The following is a 23,869-nucleotide window of genomic DNA, read 5'->3' as shown; positions in this document are numbered from 1 at the left end:
AGAGGCAAACCTACTACACCTTTGAGGCAGAAAATACCCATCAAGATGATGGTCTGAGATCAGAAGGGGCTTCAGCCGAACCATCTGGCCGGGTCTCCGAAGAGAGGAAGAGATCGTAAGGGGGAACCTAAGTGGTGCTTATGGTGAGTTGAGCAGACATAGGCATCACCCATGGACGAGAGACATGGATGGAGATGATACATCAACCTGAGGCTATCCTCCTACAGTCTGAGGCTATCCTCCCACAGTCTGAGGCTATCCTCCTACAGTCTGAGGCTATCCTCCTACAGTCTGAGGCTATCCTACCACAGTCTGAGGCTATCCTCCCACAGTCTGAGGCTATCCTCTCACTCAGTCTGAGGCTATCCTCCCACAGTCTGAGGCTATCCTACCACAGTCTGAGGCTATCCTCTCAGTCTGAGGCTATCCTCTCACAGTCTGAGGCTATCCTCCCACAGTCTGAGGCTATCCTCTCAGTCTGAGGCTATCCTCCCACAGTCTGAGGCTATCCTCCCACACTGACCACCAGAAGATCCGTAGGTTCCCACGAGGCCGGATATTGTGGTCTACATCCTCTGAACATTTCATGATGCTAACTACCTGAGCACGACGGTACCATCCTTGCGCACCGTCGCGACGGCACGATCCTTGCGCACCGTCGCGACGGTACGATCCTTGCGCACCGTCGCGACGGTACGATCCTTGCACACCGTCGCGACGGTACGAACGTTACAACCCTTGAGCACGACGGTATACCCCTTGAGCACAACGTTACAGCCCTTGAGGACGATGATATCACCCTTCAGCACGACGGTATAACCCTGGAGCACGACGGTATAACCCTTGAGCACGGCGGTATAACCCTTGAGCACGACGGTATAACCCTTGAGCACGACGGTATAACCCTTGAGCACGGCGGTATAACCCCTGAGCTCGACGGTATAACCAAAGATGACAGAGGTACGGTCCTTGAGCACGGCGGTACGACCCTTGGACAAGATGGCCGGCATTTACAAATGGACTGGGTGTCAAGACACACACACACACACAACCAAACCTCCCTCCACTGTCCAGCAAATGTAGTACGAGTCAGGAGAATTATATACAAAGGCCTAAACAATACCCATGTGTATTTGTGGACACAGCAAAGTACTGTACACAATATAACTACCTTTCTTGGCTCTCGCCTGCCGTCGGCTTGGGTTTCTGGCTAGTCTCAACACCACATTATAACCCGCCACCCTGGCTTACACCAAACCACGGCCTTAAACAAACCACAACATCGTATGTTTGCAGTCGCTATACAAAACCTGAGCAGACTCGCGTGCCTGGACTATGTGTATACGAGGGAATACAATGAACTACAGATGTTGTTCGTATCATAATAATACATGCCAACGACACCAGTTTAGCTCACACTACCACTACAGCTACTCACAATATCATCCCCAGGTAACTGATGGCGATAATGATCGTGTGTTGTTTATCGTCCTAACACAAAGTTCTATGTACGAACACCTTAATCCACATTACTTCGCAGTTCTATGTACGAACACCTTAATGCACATTACTTCGCAGTTCTATGTACGAACCCATTAATCCACATTACTTCGCAGTTCTATGTACGAACACCTTAATGCACATTACTTCGCAGTTCTATGTACGAACCCATTAATCCACATTACTTCGCAGTTCTATGTACGAACACCTTAATCCACATTACTTCGCAGTGCTGTGTACGAACACCTTAATCCACATTACTTCGCAGTTCTATGTACGAACACCTTAATCCACATTACTTCGCAGTTCTATGTACGAACACCTTAATCCACATTACTTCGCAGTTCTATGTACGAACACCTTAATCCACATGAGTTCGCAATACATACAAGCCATCAAAGGTCCCACTACCCATTATGGTCACAAAGAATCATCATACAGGCTTAACTCAATATCTGAATTTCGAAGACATTTTCTCTACGTGGATCAAATGTTTTCGCTCCTGTATACCGGAGGGGAAGCCGGAGCGGCGGAGACGGGCACCCGGCCCGGATTCTGGCTCAGGATAAATAAGTCAAGGGGCTGAGTCACTGGCCCTGATCACTTCCTTCTTTCGTACCGGTTCATTCTGCCGCCGCTGGAGCTCCTCCCTCCACGTCCGCACCACAACCCACCGGCGACACCTGCGCCTCCACCCAACTGGACCATACCAGTGCCACCGATGAACACGACGGTGCGACCCCTGAGCACGACGGGAAGACCCATGAACACGACGGTGCGACCCCTGAGCACGACGGGAAGACCCATGAACACGACGGTGCGACCCCTGAGCACGACGGGAAGACCCATGAACACGACGGTGCGACCCCTGAGCACGACGGGAAGACCCATGAACACGACGGTGCGACCCCTGAGCACGACGGAAAGACCCATGAACACGACGGTGCGACCCCTGAGCACGACGGGAAGACCCATGAACACGACGGTGCGACCCCTGAGCACGACGGGAAGACCCATGAACACGACGGTGCGACCCCTGAGCACGACGGAAAGACCCATGAACACGACGGTGCGACCCCTGAGCACGACGGGAAGACCCATGAACACGACGGTGCGACCCCTGAGCACGACGGGAAGACCCATGAACACGACGGTGCGACCCCTGAGCACGACGGGAAGACCCATGAACACGACGGTGCGACCCCTGAGCACGACGGGAAGACCCATGAACACAACGGTGCGACCCCTGAGCACGACGGGAAGACCTATGAACACGACGGTGCGACCCCTTAGCACGACGGGAAGACCCATGAACACGACGGTGCGACCCCTGAGCACGACGGAAAGACCCATGAACACGACGGTGCGACCCCTGAGCACGACGGGAAGACCCATGAACACAACGGTGCGACCCTTGAGCACGACGGGAAGACCCATGAACACGACGGTGCGACCCCTGAGCACGACGGGAAGACCCATGAACACGACGGTGCGACCCCTGAGCACGACGGGAAGACCCATGAACACGACGGTGCGACCCCTGAGCACGACGGGAAGACCCATGAACACGACGGTGCGACCCCTTAGCACGACGGGAAGACCCATGAACACGACGGTGCGACCCCTGAGCACGACGGGAAGACCCATGAACACAACGGTGCGACCCCTGAGCACGACGGGAAGACCCATGAACACAACGGTGCGACCCCTGAGCACGACGGGAAGACCCATGAACACAACGGTGCGACCCCTGAGCACGACGGGAAGACCCATGAACACGACGGTGCGACCCCTGAGCACGACGGGAAGACCCATGAACACGACGGTGCGACCCCTGAGCACGACGGGAAGACCCATGAACACGACGGTGCGACCCCTGAGCACGACGGGAAGACCCATGAACACGACGGTGCGACCCCTGAGCACGACGGGAAGACCCATGAACACGACGGTGCGACCCCTGATCACGACGGGAAGACCCATGAACACGACGGTGCGACCCTTGAGCGAGACAGTAGGGCCTTTAAGCACGAAGGCACGAACCAAGAACACTGCCGCAAAACTCCTAAACACGAAGGTACGACCCCCCGAGAACACGACGGTGCAAACCTCGAGCACGACGGTGTAACCCTTGAGCATTTCAGTACGACCCTCGAGAATGACGGCCTTGACTGCGGCCTAGCCCTTAAAAAGCAAAGTCCAGGAGCAGACGACCATACGTAAAGGGTTCCACACTCGTGCTCAGTGGTCGCTCCGTCATGGTGGAGGTGTTGAAGCACGTGAAGGAGCTGCAGGCATCATAAGTGCTGGTAATGACCACAATCTGGTGTCAACGAGGACTTGCTGATGGCTGCTTAAAGTTGTTTAAGACACTTTCTAAAGTTCCCCGAGGGCTACAACGGGAATATTACCTACCACTCATGCCAGAGCCAGCAGGAAAACTCATTGCACAATAGTTATATATATATATATATATATATATATATATATATATATATATATATATATATATATATATATATATATATATGTATTTATGTGTGTGTGTGTGTGTGTGTTGTATGTATATACATGTGTATGTGGGTGGGTTGGGCCATTCTTTCGTCTGTTTCCTTGCGCTACCTCGCTAACGCGGGAGACAGTGACAAATTATAATACATAAATATAATCATATACATACATGAATGTCTAAGATGGAAGGAGTGGGATTAATTGGTCTTAAGCAATAACGTATAAAGCAATCCTTAGAACTACTCCTACCGCAGGGACAGTGCAACAGGCTAGAAATTTTTTTTTCTCAAGAAATTTCTATCACAGTTCCTCCCCTTCCATAAGACTTACAACTAAACACGCTACATTTCTAGGTTATATTCAGGGAATATCAGAAACAATAACGCCCCACATATGGTGAGAAGAAGAGTGAGTTGAGGCGAGCGTCCATGTGTGTGCGTGTGTGCCTCCCGGGGTGTGGTGTACTGAGGCAAGCCATCACCAGCAACCTGGCTACCTCCCGCACTCCTCCTCCTCCTCCTCCTCCTCCCTGTCACTAGCCACGCTCACTGCCACACCCACCTTCACTACTTCACTATGATTGTCAACGGAAACACAAGAAAACATTATCTATCTATCTATCTATCTATCTATATATCTTTTCTTTCTTTCATACTATTCGCCATTTCCCGCGATAGCGAGGTAGCGTTAAGAACAGAGGACTGGGTCTTTGAGGGAATATCCTCACCTGGCCCTCTTCTCTGTTCCTTCTTTTGGAAAAAAAAAAAAAAAAAAACGAGAGGGGAGGATTTCCAGCCTCCCGCTCCCTTCCCTTTTAGTCGCCTTCTACGACACGCAGGGAATACGTGGGAAGTACTCTTTCTCCCCTATCCCCAGGGAATATCTATATATCTATCTATCTATCTATCTATCTATATATATATATATATATATATATATATATATATATATATATATATATATATATATATATTCGTCATTTCCCGCGTTAGTGAGGTAGCGTTAAGAACAGAGGACTGAGCCTTCGAGGGAATATCCTCACTTGGCCCCGTTCTGTTCCTTTTATTTGGGGGGGGGGGGAGGTAAGTAAATATATATGCTATGAAAACATCTGATAGTACTTTTTCGTGTTTAATATTTTTGAAACTACTGATAACGTTCTTCATACTTAATGTCACCGGGCAACGAAACCTGGGGTTGGTCCGGCATAAGGACTTAATGAGGCGGTGAGCAAGACACCTTCCTCTGGTAACGTAGTGTTTGCAAGGTTCCCTCACCCCAGGGGCAGCAGTAACACTCACGGCAACACATTCCCCGGAGCAGCCCGTACAGTACGTGTCAGCTCACCCAGACGGCATCATCCAATCCGTTCTATGATCCAAGCTGAAACGCCGTAAGTAAACACAGGACAGAATCTACCCTCTCCCTCGCCCCCTCTCGAACGCCAAATTTCTAAAATCCACACCACCATTACTCATCTCTACCCTCCTGACATCCTTGTTTTCGTAATGATATCAAACGGTTATATGACATTCTATGATAGTAATTTTATACGTTTATGTATATATTTAAGTTAGCTGTGCATAAATGAAAATTTTATACAAATTCGCCATTTCCCGCGTTAGCGGCGTAGAACCAAGCACAGAGGAATGAAACTTAAGAGGAAATATCCTTACTTGGCCCCTTCTCTGTTCCTTGTTTTGGAAAGTTAAAAAAAAAAAAAAAAATGGAAGGGAGGATTTCCAGCGCTCCCCCCGCTTCCTTCCCTTTTAGTCGACTTCTACGACATGCAGGGAATACATGGGAAGTATTCTTTCCCCACTATTTGCAGGCCCTAACTTGAGCTGGCGCCTTGGGCCCATGACCGAGTTGGCCTATTCGGAAATCCGGCCCCCGTATACTGAACTACCTTACGCCCACACGGAAAGGCGATGTTTGTCTACATGTACGTGCACTGTCGCAAGGTGGGAGTAGGGCGGAGGTGAGAGAGAGAGAGAGTGTGTGTGGCGGGGGGGAGATTGAACAGACACACTTGGAGTGCAGGGAGCGGCACCACAACCGACCCACTGTGGCACTATGAGGTGCATACACACCACACACAGACACACGCGCGCGCGAGAGAGAGAGAGAGAGAGAGAGAGGGGAGACCCCATGAGCGTACCCGTACCGTGCAAATAGGGAATTACTCTCTCCCACACACCTGAACTTCTTTCGCAGGTGTACTTCACTCTCCCTTGGTCTCACTTTCACTGGGAGGAACCTACGGTTATTCACGGTACGTCTGCCCCTCATGTTCCGCCCAAAGGACCCCGCGACCCCATAACACTCGACCCACCCACGCACTCACCCACACACGCAAGATACATTCATCAAAGTCTAGGTGACGGAGGGTTACACATGACCGCTAACACCAGCCATGGACACGCTGAACTTGTAGCAAACACACACGTGTGTGTGTGTGTGTGTGTGTGTGTGTGTGTGTGTGTGTGTGTGTGTACACAGTATGTACAAGGGGTTCTACACTACAGGGACTCCACGTCTTGCATTCTGTTAAACAACTTGTACAATTTCTTGTGTGCTGTCCGTGTTTACAATTTCACCACATTAGTCCAGCCAGTCATCACCGAGACGAAGAACAACGGGAAAACTACAGAAGCATGTCGGTGTGTGTGTGTGTGTGTGTGTGTGTGTGTGTGTGTGTGTGTGTGTGTGTGTGTGTGTGTGTGTGTGTGTCGCTGCAACACGTGCAGCTGTAACCCCCCCCACGTTAATACATGCATACCCCAAAGTACTCACACCTGAACAAACCACTTTTAACGAGATGAATACATCTTAACCCTTCCACTACGTGTCGACTTAACCCCCTTGACTGTGATGACCCCAACCTAACCCCACCCCACACCACCCACCCCGAGCACGGCGAGCTAACCTCCCGCGTACCACGACTATGACACGACACCGTTAGGCTTCAACCCCTTTCACTCCTACGAATTAGGCCCTCGAGAACGACGGGTGTTACCCCCCGACGATGCGACGAAAACCCTGGGAATAAAAAGACGTTATATCTCCACCTCACCTCACCCCGGGCGATACCTCTCTCCGTCATCATACTTACTCACGGCATATCAAGGCGTCCTCGTACTCGAGGGGGTGTCGTGGGTTTAATGAGCGGGACAAAAGTGGAATTGGCAAAGGACGCCGCTGCTATAACTGGAGAGGTGTGTGTGTGTGTGTGTGTGTGTGTGTGTGTGTGTGTGTGGGGGGGGGGGGGGGGGGGGGGCGTGAGCACTGACGTAACCCTGCGCCTACCTACCTACTACCAGAATGCCAGAGCTGCCAACACGCGGAGGCAAATATAACTCCACACCGCCAAGTCAACTGCCACACACTTATTACATCATCCACCACTCTCCTCCACCCCCATCACCACCACCAGTCCATCAGTACTGGGGGTGTGTGTGAAGCACTTAATTACTGGGGGCTCAATGCTATGTCACTCTCCTTGAACCCCCATACTAACTCTTTACGAACTTGGGGCTATCTCCGTCTCTCTGACATGACTCTTTCAGGTCAAAGGGCATGAGTAATCGCACGTTTACGGTCATGCACGCAAAGTTCATTACGCCGTGCTTAGGGGGGTCGTACCGTCGTGCTTACGGAAGGAGTACACCAACAGCCTAAACTGCACGAACGACCTTCATACTTTGTGTGTGTGTGTGTGTGTGGGTGGGTGGGTGGGTGGGTGGGTGGTTGGGTGGGTGGGTGGGTGGGTGGGTGGGTGGGTGGGTGGGTGTGTGTGTGTGTGTGTGTGTGTGTGTGTGTGTGTGTGTGTGGTTTATCACATTCATCACCCAAACATAACAGCTCTCCTTCCAAGCCTTCCTACAGACGAAGCCGCCCAGCACGAGGCGGCGAAACCATAACAAACTCTCTCTCTCTCTCTCTCTCTCTCTCTCTCTCTCTCTCTCTCTCTCTCTCTCTCTCTCTCTCTCACACACACACACACACACCACGACCTCCCACACCGTCGATACCCGGCTGTCTCTCGCACCAAACAACTAATTTCCCCGAGCATCCCCGAGTCTTTTGACTGCCCCAAGTTCTGATTACGTATGCCAGGGGGTCACACAGCTGTGCCTCTAGGGAGACACACGATATACGTACAACTGCTGGTGTATGTATTTATAGAAGATAAATCCCCCCCAGCGGCGCGGGCGCGGTTTAAGGCTAGCTAGGGGGTCGTGGTCCCGGCTCAGTCGGTAACAGAAAACGATACAATTCCAAAATCTTGTCAATTCTCATGTTTCACGAAAACCTGTTCACCTGTTTACCATACGCTCAGACAACTGCCGCAGAAACAGACGGCTTATATACAGCGCCATGCACTATTCTCCTTACGTAAAGCCGACTGCAGAAGAGAAATAATAATAACAATAACAACACAAAGTAGCGTAACTGCTCCGAACATAATGATATGCAAGGTCGAGGAATCTTGGTACATTATATAACTCCGAGTCTCAGGCAGATATCATGCGAACCAGGTAATTCCCTCACAAGCCAACACACGAAACTACACACGTGAGACTCGACCATGTAGTATATTTTAATGCAATCGATGCTATCACACACATCCAATTCAACCCTCAACCTTCACAAACACGACGGTACGACCCTTGGCCATGATGGTCCGGGCCTTTCATCTGAACCTTAAGAGTTAAGATCTGAGGACCACCTGCCCACCATACACCATACCGTCGTACCCAAGGGGCTGAGGAACCTCCACAAACATCAGAAGTGGTGTGGGCCAAGCAACAGAGGGCAAGGCTTGCAACAGTCATCCGTACAGTCAGTCAGTCAGTCAGTCAGTCAGTCGGAGCAGCAACTTGAGGAAACTGTCTACGACATAAGAAGACGAGGGATCACTACCACAGAGGCAGAATCTGGCGTCGCGGGACAGGGGGATATGAGACAAAGGAGCCTTCCCAAGACGGAAGGAGACACTGACAAGAGGCGGTGTGTGTGTGTGTGTGTGTGTGTGTGTGTGTGTGTGTGTGTGTCCCAGGACGGGGAACTAACACAACGGGGCTTTCACAAGACGGGAGGAGACACTAATACCGCAGGAGTGGTCCTCACATGGCAGCTGGTACTGTTACAGGCAGGGGTGGGTTGTTCGTTGAACCTGGAGGATAGCAATAACAGACGCAGCCTCGCTGTCTCATTACAAGTGTAAACTCTAGTAGTGGTAGTAGTAGTGGTGGTGGCACTTGTCATGGGTCAAAATTATAAACTCTACATAGAGTGTTATAAGGATAAGTCTTAAACAAACCCTGCAAGAAATGTCACGAGGCATTATTGTTAATAACATGATCCCTCAGGCTTCAAGTGGTGTGTATCCACTTTGTGCCTCTTGTCGGTAAAACTACGTAACGTATGTAATGAAACATCTACGACCCACTGTAACATCTTATGTAATATCAACCCACTGAGGTCTGAGTAAGACCCTTTGTGACCCCCACTCTAATCCTTTTGCGCTACCGTTCACAGGACGAGCATGGGGTTGTACAATAAATGTGCCGGGGTCACTGGCACAAATTAATCAAATCTAGTACTGGTGGTGTACTTATTATGGGTCAACAGTAAACTACGTACTGGAGTCATTAGAAACTGGGGAGATGGGTAATCAATAACACTCGTAGTCAGCGATCAAATATATCACTGACACCCAAGTGTATTTCGTCAGCAAGACTTGTTAACCATATTCAAACATAGCTGATAGTAAACTGGCCATGAAACTAAACGAGGCAAACATTTTCCTGTAGCTCATAACCACCCTACTTCATCCTGACATCACACACGTCTCGCACGCCGGGAGAGAAGGAAAAAAATATTTTTTTTTTCTTTTTCTTTTAAACTATTCGCCATTTCCCGCGTTAGCGAGGTAGCGTTAAGAACAGAGGACTGGGCCTTTTTTTGAATATCCTCACCTAGCCCCCTCTGTTCCTTCTTTTGGAAAATTAAAAAAAAAAACGAGAGGGGAGGATTTCCAGCCCCCCGCTCCCTCCCCTTTTAGTCGCCTTCTACGACACGCAGGGAATACGTGGAAAGTATTCTTAATCCCCTATCCCCAGGGATAAAATATATATATATATATATTAATACCACCAGTTGTACCCTACGTGCCAAAGACTACCTCAACACCATATTACTCCCCGAACTCGTCAACTATTAGTGCAAGGGCCCATACTGACCTGCCACAGCGGTACGTACAGTGAATGCCTGAGCACGACGGTACGATCCTTGGGTCGGGAGGGTAAGCTCGGGCCGTCGTGCACAGGGGGTTATGTAGGTCGCATGGTGCCGTCAAAAAGCCGCTGACGTATATATATACACGACCTTATGGCGCACCACTTGAGTAACATCCGGGATTCCCTCGCCTTCACGAAATACTTTAAGGTTTATATACTTTACATCCTTGACTGTCATTGCAGGAGATACCTATTGTAATACACACAGACACACACACACACACACACATGTATATATATATATATATATATATATATATATATATATATATATATATATATATATATATATATATATATTCCTATGAGTTCACGGGGAAAATGAAACACGAAACACGAACTCATAGGAATATCTTCATCACGCGCAAAATTGTGATCCTTCCCAATATATATATATATATATATATATATATATATATATATATATATATATATATATATATATATATATATAGGGAGAAAAGCCAACATGCAAATGGACTTATAGATGTGCCATACATTCCCGTGCAACTGTGAGCTAAAGGTGAACATTACCCGGGTGTTAACTGTGTGGAGAGAGTGGGCGTGTTGGGGTAGGGACGGGCGGGACTCCCGCCCGTCCACAGGGGAAACTTTAACATGCCGACCATTTCTCGCCCTGCGCCTCCCCCCCACATACCATTCCTCCCCTCCCCTTCCCATCAATGTCTCCCTGACTTATTCTTTTTTTTTTTTTCATCTCACAGGAACGTTACCCCTTCCTGATCTCTCTCTCTCTCTCTCTCTCTCTCTCTCTCTCTCTCTCTCTCTCTCTCTCTCTCTCTCTCTCTCCATGAAATCAACCTATCACAGCCAATCATCGGTATATATAGGCATTTCCTGGTGATTCGATTCCTGCCCCAGAGCCAGTCTCTACGAGGATAAATGACTCTAATATCTTATGCGCGAGGTTACGACCTACTGGTATGGTGTCCTGGCCTTTAACGCTCCGGTCAAAGGTACCGGGACGACTACAGTAGGCCTACCTAGCTGATGGTTTGAGATCGACAGTACCGGGAGGACGACAGTAGGCCTACCCAGTCGTTTACTTAACATGGACAGTACCAGGAGGACGACAGTAGGCCTAATCAGTCATTTACTTAACATGGACAGTACTGGGAGGACGACAGTAGGCCTACCCAGTCGTTTACTTAACATGGACAGTACCGGGAGGACGACAGTAGGCCTACCCAGTCGTTTACTTAACATGGACAGTACCAGGAGGACGACAGTAGGCCTAATCAGTCATTTACTTAACATGGACAGTGCCGGGAGGACGACAGTAGGCCTACCCAGTCGTTTACTTAACATGGACAGTACCGGGAGGACGACAGTAGGCCTACCCAGTCGTTTACTTAACATGGACAGTACCGGGAGGACGACAGTAGGCCTACCCAGTCGTTTACTTAACATGGACAGTACTGGGAGGACGACAGTAGGCCTACCCAGTCGTTTACTTAACATGGACAGTACTGGGAGGACGACAGTACGCCTAATCAGTCGTTTACTTAACATGGACAGTGCCGGGAGGACGACAGTAGGCCTACCCAGTCGTTTACTTAACATGGACAGTACCGGAAGGACGACAGTAGGCCTAACCAGTCGTTTACTTAACATGGACAGTACCGGGAGGACGACAGTAGGCCTACCCAGTCGTTTACTTAACATGGACAGCACCGGGAGGACGACAGTAGGCCTACCCAGTCGTTTACTTAACATGGACAGTACTGGGAGGACGACAGTACGCCTAATCAGTCGTTTACTTAACATGGACAGTGCCGGGAGGACGACAGTAGGCCTACCCAGTCGTTTACTTAACATGGACAGTACCGGAAGGACGACAGTAGGCCTAACCAGTCGTTTACTTAACATGGACAGTACCGGGAGGACGACAGTAGGCCTACCCAGTCGTTTACTTAACATGGACAGCACCGGGAGGACGACAGTAGGCCTAATCAGTCGTTTACTTAACATGGGCAGTGCCGGGAGGACGACAGTAGGCCTACCCAGTCGTTTACTTAACATGGACAGTACCGAGAGGACGACAGTAGGCCTAACCAGTCGTTTACTTAACATGGACAGTACCGGGAGGACGACAGTAGGCCTACCCAGTCGTTTACTTAACATGGACAGCACCGGGAGGACGACAGTAGGCCTACCCAGTCGTTTACTTAACATGGACAGTACTGGGAGGACGACAGTACGCCTAATCAGTCGTTTACTTAACATGGACAGTGCCGGGAGGACGACAGTAGGCCTACCCAGTCGTTTACTTAACATGGACAGTACCGGAAGGACGACAGTAGGCCTAACCAGTCGTTTACTTAACATGGACAGTACCGGGAGGACGACAGTAGGCCTACCCAGTCGTTTACTTAACATGGACAGCACCGGGAGGACGACAGTAGGCCTAATCAGTCGTTTACTTAACATGGGCAGTGCCGGGAGGACGACAGTAGGCCTACCCAGTCGTTTACTTAACATGGACAGTACCGAGAGGACGACAGTAGGCCTAACCAGTCGTTTACTTAACATGGACAGTACCGGGAGGACGACAGTAGGCCTCCCCAGCCATTGTTTTAAGACGGGTAGTACCTGGAGGCCTACAGTACACCTACCCAGCTGCTGGTGTCAAATGGGCGGCACCGGGGTGAGAGTAAGCCTACCCAGCCGCTGGTCTCTATATATAGAGCTCAAGAAACGTCAGTGGGGGCCTGGGAACACGGACAGAACATTAAAGTGGAGGCGTCTCCCGCGGGGTAGGGAGGACATCCGAGAGGCGAATTCCTCCCTAGGTTGTAGAGAGAGAGAGAGAGAGAGAGAGAGAGAGGCGAGTAGGGAGGGACTGCCATACAAAGTCTTCACTCCCAATTTACAGAGATATTCCATGTGGATGTAGTTCCACTTTCTAGGGTCTCAGAGGTCGTGGAGGCGATTCACTGTTTCTCGGATCAGTCAGGCTGTTAGGAGGCCCCTCCTGCTCGTGGTACATACTCCACAATCTGGGTCGTCCGATACACAACCGAATTCAATGTTTACGAGTTCTTTGTTCTCCAGTGAGCCATCCAAGACGCTTCGCATATTACAAGGAAAGAATTGAAAAGTCCCGATGTTTAGTTTTCTACTACATGTGGCACATATGCAGTTCACTTGTGATGTATTTAGAGCATTCAACAGTTTCCCCATATCAATATCTCCTCCATGTTTATATCAATAGTTCCTCCATGTGTATATCAAGTTCCTCCATGTTTACATCAGTAGTTCCTCCATGTTTATATCAATAGCTCCTCCATGTTAATATCAATAGTTCCTACATTAATATCAATAGTTCCTCCATGTTTACATCAGTAGTTCCTCCATGTTTATATCAATAGTTCCTCCATGTTTATATAAATAGTTTCTCCATGTTTATATCAATAGTTCCTCCATATTCATATCAATAGTTCCTCCATATTTATATCAATAGTTCCTCCATGTTTATATCAATAGTTCCTCCATATCTATATCAATAGTTCCTCCATATTTATATCAATAGTTCCTCTATGTTTATATCAATAGTTAATCCATGTTTATATCAATAGTTCCTCTATGTCTATATCAACAGTTCCTCCATATCTATATCAATAGTTCCTCCATATTTATATCAATAGTTCCTCCATATTTACATCAATAGCTCCTCCATATTTATATCAATAGTTCCTCCATATTTACATCAATAGCTCCTCCATGTTTATATCAAGTTCCTCCATGTTTATATCAATAGTTCCTCCATATTAACATCAATAGCTCCTCCATATCTATATCAATAGTTCCTCCATATTTACATCAATAGCTCCTCCATGTTTATATCAACAGTTCCTCCATGTTTATATCAATAGTTCCTCCATGTTTACATCAATAGTTCCTCCACATTCATATCAATAGTTCCTCCATACTTATATCAACACTTCCTCCATATTTATATCAATAGTTCCTCCATGTTTATATCAATAGTTCCTCCATATCTACATCAAAAGTTCCTCCATATTCATATCAACAGTTCCTCCATGTTTATATCAATAGTTCCTCCATGTTTATATCAATAGTTCCTCCATATATATATCAATAGTTTCTCCATGTTTATATCAATAGTTCCTCCATATTTATATCAATAGTTCCTCCATGTTTATATCAATAGTTCCTCCATGTTTATAACAATAGTTCCTCCATATATATATCAATAGTTCCTCCATGTTTATATCAATAGTTCCTCCATGTTTATATAAATAGCTCCTCCATGTTTTTATCAATAGTTCCTCCATATTTATATCAATAGTTCTTCCATGTTTATATCAATAGCTCCTCCGTGCTTATATCAATAGCTCCTCCATGTTTTTATCAATAGTTCCTCCATATTCATATCAATAGTTCCTCCATGTTTATATCAATAGCTCCTCCGTGCTTATATCAATAGCTCCTCCATGTTTACATCAATAGTTCCTCCATGTTTATATCAATAGTTCCTCCATGATTGTATCAATAGCTAATGATTTCCGAATTATGACTCGGAATCACAACCACCCAGTTTGGGTGATAATTGTTAATGTGGTCACAGTAATACAAAATGTGCAAGACAAACATACATCAGCACATGATAAACAGAATGTACAAAACAAGGACTTCACATAATATTAAGGAACCTACAATTTACTCAGGATCGTCCCTTGCCAGAGGTTACTCAGGATCGTCCCTCGCCAGAGGTTACTCAGGATCGTCCCTTGCCAGAGGTTACTCAGGATCGTCCCTCGCCAGAGGTTACTCAGGATCGTCCCTCGCCAGAGGTTACTCAGGATCGTCCCTCGCCAGAGATTACCCAAGATCGTCCCTCGCCAGAGGTTGCCCGTGTGGATGACAATAGTATACAACTGCCTGCGGTGTAGAGAACGGTCTAAATCCAGTTGTCCTCACTTGTCAGTGCTGAAGAAGAGACGGAGGGGAGCCAGGGCCACACCTGCTTGTGTCACTTCCATAATACCATCAGCTTCACACGTGCATTCTCAGCACACACCTGCTCTGTATAGTACAGTATAATACTCTGCAGACGTTATCCGTTTTCTTTCTCGTTTTCAAGGCTCTTAGAGCTGTGTGGCAACAGTTGCTTTGTCATGGCCGCTGAAGATGACGTCTGATACGTGTGTGATGTGCAACCCTTGAATTTGCACATTTCTTCTCTGTGATATACAGGTGTTTGCCTCCGCTATCTAGAACGCGTTTTAACTCTCCACTTTCCGAGGTGTCTGGTGAAGGCCAGAGAGAGTTATTTCAGTCCATCCTTCCGTTCTTCTTCCCTCTACTGCAGGGGGCAGGGGGAAAAAAAATTGAAGACCATTTGGTTTTGTTGCAGGAGATATACTGTGGTGGGTGATGGGTTTCAGGTGGGGCTGCGGATCGTGCTCCTCCCGTCACACAGGACCTGCCCACTTCCAGCTAGAGCATTGTTTCCTCCCTAACGATGACCTGCACATTTCTGGCAGGCAAAACAACACATGTCCCTGAGGCAACATTTGCCTTGGCCAAGCAAAATGGGGCACTTTCTTAGAGGCTAAAACCTGTACTAACTATACTAACTGCGACTTGCCAGGCTCATCATCCCACCATGTTCCCTACGCCAGACTCACCATACCTGCACATTCCCTACGCCAGACTCACCACACCAGCATATTCCCTAAGCCAGGCTTACCATACCAGCATATTCCCTAAGCCCGGCTCACCATACCAGCATATTCCCTAAGCCCGGCTCACCATACCAGCATATTCCCTAAGCCAGGCTCATCATACCAGCATATTCTCTAAGCCAGGCTCACCATACCACCATGTTCCCTACGCTAGGATCACCACACCAGCATATTCTCTAAGCCAGGTTCACCATACCACCATGTTCCCTACGCTAGGATCACCACACCAGCATATTCTCTAAGCCCGGCTCACCATACCAGCATATTCCCTAAGCCAGGCTCATCATACCAGCATATTCTCTAAGCCAGGTTCACCATACCACCATGTTCCCTACGCCAGGCTCACCATACCACCATGTTCCCTACGCTAGGATCACCACACCAGCAAATTCCCTATGCCAGGTTCACCAAACCACCATGTTCAATCTGCAAAGTTCATCATACCAACATGTTCCCTATACACGCGTACGTGCGTACAATGATTTACAAGATTTTTTTTTTTTTAACTTACTCCCCTCTTGCCTATTACCTTTAGTATTCCCAACCAATTGTACTGGTCCATCGGATCTCCATCCTAGATTAGGCTTACTACTTTCGCCTTCAAATATTCGCCATGTCAGTCCTTCTCTCTTCTCCCAGAATGCATCTGTTCCATCACTATCATCTACTCCCGTTATTTCCCATCACACAGCAATCTGTACCGTCGACGTTAGTACGTGGTAGAAAGAATGCAGTGCTTGGAGATGTCGCTGACTTCTGATGGGGTTCGCTGTAATGTTTCCACCACAATGCTGGCTGTTTTGTACGCCTACATAACATAGACGAAATTACCTGGAGGTTAGGTCTGTATCAGTGGATGGAAGACATTGAGGCGAGCTCAGTGTCATTCACTGTCAGAAGAAAAGTGGACCCTTCTACAGGCGGGGCTACTGTCACAGGACGGAGGGACACCACTATAAGGGAGGTGTAGTCACAGGACAGGATGGAACTCTTAATACGGAAGATGTTTCCAGCTCGGCAGACCAAGCAAGGTTATATACTAGTGATTCATCTTGCAACCAACCTGGGGAACATGTGGGTTGGGCAACGTGACGTCGGGTGGGAGAGGTGGACCTAGGGTTGAGGCAAATATATACACCAACCAGTGTTGCCATCTGACACTGCATCGCTTGTATCTCAGAAAGTACCTTACAGCATCCTCCGACCAAGTGCTACACCTTCCATGGGTCTTCCAGACCTATACAATACTTGATAATGTATTTCTAAGATTCTGTGAGTTAACCAAGGGTTTGAGGGATTCCCTGAAGCTCCCGAGGGCGTCCCTGAAGGTGGTTGAGGTCGTCTTTACGTTACCAGTGCGAATATATTAACTTCCCCTCTCTAATCCCACACCCCCACCAATATACTGCCACCGTTCCAGAAGCAGGCAAACAGTAGCTAGCCCCCTAACCTTGATTCAGCACCACATCCACTGCCTTGCCATCCCACGCAACTTGCCTTACTCTGCCACTGTCAACCCCATACCCGTACATCACCCTTACCCAGCATCAGCATAATGAAGATAAATACTTCCTCCACACTCCATCTCACTTCCTTCTTTCCCTCCCAAATGAACACACACAGCCACTTTACTCAATACCATCCATCACACAATAAACATTATACACCCACCTTCCTACCTCTCAATCACACTTCCCTCACTCATAAAGAACATTACACAAACTCCTTACTACCCCTCCATCACACATTCCTTCCTTACCCGCCCATCCCACAGTCCTCGCTAACCTACGCTTCCACTAGGCAAACAAACCCATCCACACAGAACACCCACCCTACAATGGAATCGTAGATAAATCCGACAAATCTCCCTTTTACAAACGACAAATCTTTGCCAGATTTCAGATATTTTCTTTTTTGCTGCAGAAAAATCAACAAAAGAATACACCATACACAATTCCATTTGTTTTGATGGACATTTTATAGGAGATTTGGTTATAAAAAGTAATCTTTTAAAACTTAAATTGCACAATAGGATTAAGCATTACGCTGAATCTATAGTCACAACCATATTCGCTTTAGTTTAATATCAAACGTCCTCCTCTTTGCATCCATACGTACAGAAGATCCTCAACAGTATGAGGTATGCTAGTACCAGTGACGCGCCACCCTCTCAATACTGGTTTCTATCCCCTTGAGCACAACGCTACGGTTGTCGAGTATGACGACAGCATGGTCAGGTCAGACGTCACGCCATCAATGGACCCAAAGGTTATTCCGTTGTGCTCCCGAGATACCATGTTAAAACATCCAAAGTTTAACATGAGCGTCCATCACTTGATGCCCAAACGCAGCCAAGATTAAATATCTTTAGCGCAAATCGATTTCAATGGCCATATTTCTATTTCATTTTTTTTTTTAATCAAACACAAACCAATAGTCGTGTTAATATATCCCACCAGTGTAACATAAGGTTACAGACTTTCAAAAAATTATAGTCAGTCGGTACATGGACCTAAATTGCCGCTGTAATGTAAAACACACCTTATCCTATCATTAATTAATAAATAATGATAATAATAACGCAAACGAGTTCCTCAGTGGTTTAAAATCTTAATGCGCAGCATTACATGGGCAAACATCTCTCTCCATTACTTGATGATTATCAAACCTGCACTTGAATAACACATGAAACAAGTCCTTCAATGGCCCTAAGCCAGCCCACTCCCACCACAGCAAGTATTTCGAAGGGTAACCTGGGAAGACAGGTTCTTTTACCTATCAATGGTGAACATTCCTGTGCTGGAAAATCTTAAAATTCTCTAGGTGTAACGTAGTTATCATGACGAGGGCGAATGTACATAAAAAGATTCACAAAGGGGTACAGCTTTATCCTATGTGAGAACACATAAAAATGGTTACCACCACCTTCCTATTATTGCCCAAGCACATGCGACACATCAGAGCTTTGCCATCAAGATTACTGCCAAAAGCTGTTGGCTAACAGTAGCGAACGGTTTCATTTGTAGCGATTTAGGATTTATGTTTCGCTAAATAAAGACAAAGAAATAAAGTAATATATTGGTTTTTACATCCTCGTCTGTAAGCCAGTAAGAAACTTCTTACATTCAGAATTCTACGTACTAGTCATACCAAGCTGACTGTCATGGGAAAAAGGTGGGGCTGGGTTGGTCTTTCTTTCTTTATCGTATGTATCCTAGGATTTGCTAACACTGACTGGTACAGACAAGGTCCACAACGGTTTATCGTGTACCGAACACGACCATTTAATAAGAAATGATCGAACCAGGAACTGCAATGGTGTACGTCGACTTGATTTTTCCTAAAGCGAGTTTACGTCACAACTTCACATGTCTTGTACCAAGAAACGTACTGTAAAAACCATGCCTCCTCATGCTTCATTTAAAGCCTAATTATTTTTCCAACCACACGGCAAACGGACCAGAGATGTCTACAGATGCACTAAACACTTGTGCACATCTTTTGCATCCCCCTGTGCCTGTGATCTGTCACGTTACTGAACGACTAATCTATTAATCTTCATATGATCTTGACTCGTAAGTAAAAACGAACATTTCAAATACCAAACTTCATTATCCATCAATCAAATACTCTACATTGCAGTGTATGCTTACGAAAGCCTAAGCCATTAAAGTACGGTAAGTAATCATTACCGTTAAGTTTCCCATATACCTTAAACACGATCGCAGTTGCACAAGTGCAAAGACTATTAGCGATATAGCACTTGACATATACTTTATCAATATCATTTAGGATAAGATGGTTACGAGGGGGAAAATCAAGAGGACAAAATAGCTTCTCTAGCTGCACTTTACAAGAGAAATGAGCCACTTATGGGAACTTATAGTATTACAAGTGTGAGCCTATAAGATCAGTACAACGATGGACAAAGAAATTTAATGGTAGTGTGGCACCGCTACACCCATCCATGTGAAACACACTGGGAAGGCCAGAAGAAAAACCTCAAAGTACTCTAAATATATTCTTAAAACAAGTGGATGAAGATCCATGCGTGGGTGCAAAAGAATTAAAAGAACAACCCTACATGCACAATGATGTGTAGCTAGACGGTGCAACGTCGCTTACACGGACTTTCAGTGACGAAGTAGAAGGCCGAGTCCCAAACCGCTTGTAACCCAAAAGCACGAGAAGAAAATAGTCGAATTTTGCAAGAAATATGTAGTGTGAGATATGACGTGAGTTCAGAAATACAAACACCGAGGAACAGCTATATGAAACTTAACTTCATTCCCATGGAGCTAGTCTTTCACTGACACTATAAGTGAAATCTTTAAGCACTGTGTATATAAATTAATCATAATGAGTCCGTGTCTAAACATTACCATTACTTATAAAATTAATAGAAAATAATCTGGTATGCTTCATACTGCACTATGCCAATCATGAAAAAAGGAAGATAAGCTTATCTACCAGACTCTGAAATGTATTCTTCAGGCAAAATAAAACCATTACTCCATAGGGATGTATACTAAAGTTATTAGAATAGCACAATTCCTTTACATGCAGTATTCAGCAAAACATACATTACATATAAAAAGAAAATATATAAATATAGTCTGACAATTACATGTACCACCTTTTATATCAAAAGTCAAGAATTTCTGCATGATCTGACTGGGTCCTCTTAGATGGTTAAAAATGAATTGAAGGATAAACATACAGTAGATTTTGGATTAAATCATACAACAGGATCATCTCCCCCATATCCCACTACTGGGGTAACACACACAGGCCTGCATGAGTTTCAATCATGGGCATAGCAATACCCACACCTAACCTAGGTGTCCCTTGGGACTGGTTGATAAATGTATACCTGGTTTAGGATAAGGTTTGTGTAGGTGTAAGCATAAAGGTTGAGGTAACATGGTACATTTATACAATGTTAAAAGACTGGGCAGTAAAGAGTACAAAACTATCTTCTTGTATAACAAAAATAAAAAAAAAATCTTTTCATGGCTCCATTTTATCTTTATATCTACAAGCATTTGGGAGACTGCAAAAGATTCATAAGAGGAATGCTACATTAAACTTATACTTACCAAATATACTACATGTTTCTTATTGGATTTGACAGTCTTGCAGAACAAAATTCAAATTTTACATTTTTGTTTTGCTTGACTCAAGCAATGAAAACAGAAATACTGAATCAATTAACCATCCTGTTTATCAGTAACTCATGTGCTGCAGTTTCTTTTACTACTATCATACATAAATTCAGGATAAAACATATAACAAAGCATTACAATGCATGGGATTGTTATGTTTCCACCACGTTGAGGCAATATGAGTACCATCTCAATTTTCAGTTAAGGAAGAGCTACATCAAAGTGTTAAAAATCATCAATCATCAAGTCTTACTATCTAATTATTTTTGCAATTACAACTAGAATTCAACATAATTAAGCAAAGTCTACCATCTTACATAAAAGACATACAAAAGTACAATTCCATTTTCAAAGAGCTGATAATTAAAGCATGAATTTCTCATTGCCCAGTTAAACCCAGAGTGATTCAATACAGCCAGTGATCAAGAAAAAATGAGACAAATGTAAAAGTATGTCTGTGAAATTTTGTTTCATCTCTAAATGTAACAGAAGGGGTAATGAAAAAAAAAAAAAAAAAAAAGCATCAAGGTAAGCAAATGTTAAAAAATCTTTGTTGAGGACAAATCCTTTATAAAAAAGAAAAACATATCATTTTCCTCTAAAAGGCCCCTTAATAGAATAATGAAGGGTAGAGGTGTAAGTATGGAAGTAAAGAGAGGATTAAGGAACAGTAAGTCCTTCCAACCCTGACCTATGCAACCAAAACTTGGACAAGGAATGAGTCACACAGGTCAAAAATCCAGGTTGTGGAAATGAGCTATTTGAGAAAAGCATGTGGTGTGACTAGATGGAATGAGGAAAGAAATGAAGGGGTGTATGAAAGATGTGGTACAGCAGGGAAAGCAAAGGGAATGAATTTGGAGTGGTAGAGTGGGTGAAATATAATACTTTTAAGGTAGTTTGGGAAAGTGGAAAGAATGCAGGGCTGGGAGTTTACAATGAGAGTGTATGACTGTACAATTAAAGGGGTTGATGTGAGTGGAGGACCACCTGTGACAGGACAAAAAGAGTGGAAGAATACTGGAGAGAGAAATGGTGGAAGAATGCATAAAATGGTGTATGCGAGGGAGGTAGGTACGGAGCGTGATAAGTGGAGATTCTTCTGCCATGGCCACCCCTTCATGGGAAGTCCTGGAGGGAACTGGCATCAGAGATACAGAATAGATAGAAAAAGGTTTTGTCAAGTGAACTAAAAAGGCTCATGAGTGAAATGTAATTCTTAATAAAAAAAACTCAACAATGGAATTTTTAACGTTTCAAGAAACTAGGGCTAAATACAGTATCATTTACGTTAAATTAGTAAACAACTATGACTTGTGTTGTCCTAATTGTAGCACAATCATTGGGAATGATATGACACAAGGTGGCAACATACTGTGTGGTCATTTTTAAATGGAACCATACAGAATAATCAATAATCAATATTTCTTTTATAGATTCATGAGGAGTGAGGATAATGCAGTTGTCCGAAGTCAAAAAAGTGAAAATAATTTTAATGTGTGGTTCACATACTGTGAGGCAGACATGGACTTTAATGAAGCCAATCCAAATTATGAACCCATTACTCACAGATGCCTGAAGTAGTCCAGATTTAAAAAGACTGGATCTGTGATGGATAAACAAAATGCATTAGTAATGTAATTGCAAACATGTCGGACATATACTATAAATATAAAAAACTTTTCAGTCTTAATCATTCCCTATAGTTCCATTTATTTGGACCTCTGTTGTTCTGGAATTATCAAAAACACTTGTTATAAGCTTGGTTAAACCATTCTTATGATGCTATGTTCAGTTAAAGGTTAAAGTGTGACTCCTAACAATGGACAGTGTTCCCAAGTGCCTGTCTAACTATACAGGTGATACAAAAAACTGCTCAAGACATATATCTGTATGCAATACCATACAGAGAGTAGTAAAAGGTCAGGTTCTTATAAAAAGAAAAAAAAGGCACCAATGGGCATGAGGGCTGGTATTTGGGCCCCCCAAAATCCTTCCCTATGCACATGCCTGTCAGGATTCATATAACTAATGATGGACAGTTCAGTTCTAACTCAAAACTTGAGCTGAGAATCAATTACAAGAAAAATGAGTTTTATCAAAATCCAGTGAGATCTATAAAGCTCATGATCACCCATTTCAATCTAGGGAATAAGCTATATTGATAACCTGGTTCCATCTTCAACAGATCAGTAAAATGAATTCAGTATTAACATATTAGTCATAATCTAACACAATTTACCAAAGTTAATACCTAATAGCTAGTCACTATATTTAAGACAGGAACATGAAGGTTAGAGTTGGTTTGAATTTCATGGTTCAGGTAAGGATTGATAAATACGTAATTTCAAAGCGTCTGACCAAAGACAATTTGATTCAGCAAAAGTACAGGTCAAAAACTAAATCTAGGGATGCATAAAAAGCAGCATGAATCAAATATATGTTTTCAGACCTTAGCTAAAATCAATTTAATGAAAAACAATGGTAAATCTGATCAAACTGACTAAACTGATCAAACTGGCTAAATTAGTGATCAAATTCTACATTGCATTCCACAGATCTTGGTTACACACACAAAAGTGTAGTTTGTCCCTATCTCCGAATGCAAGGTATGGATCAATGAAATTAAGAAACTGCTAAATTTAATAAACTCTAA

General features: G+C 45.1%; 1 protein-coding gene across 5 annotated transcripts in view; it reads right to left on the bottom strand.

Moving 5' to 3' along the window:
* The window catches only part of egh (beta-1,4-mannosyltransferase egh), a 147,596-nt gene that overhangs the window by 107,531 nt on the left and 16,196 nt on the right, over positions 1-23,869 (bottom strand). For 3 of the 5 annotated variants that reach the window (XM_071686555.1, XM_071686554.1, XM_071686552.1), the window contains one exon: positions 22,783-22,819. The exons of the other annotated variants lie outside the window; for them this stretch is intronic. The gene's annotated coding sequence lies outside the window, so the exon portion shown is untranslated. The remainder of the gene's footprint in view (positions 1-22,782; positions 22,820-23,869) is intronic. 5 annotated transcript variants of the gene reach the window in all.

Source organism: Panulirus ornatus, chromosome 42 (assembly GCF_036320965.1).
Source record: "Panulirus ornatus isolate Po-2019 chromosome 42, ASM3632096v1, whole genome shotgun sequence".
Classification (NCBI taxonomy): Eukaryota; Metazoa; Arthropoda; class Malacostraca; order Decapoda; family Palinuridae; genus Panulirus; species Panulirus ornatus.
This window is presented reverse-complemented; position numbering and strand designations above follow the sequence as displayed.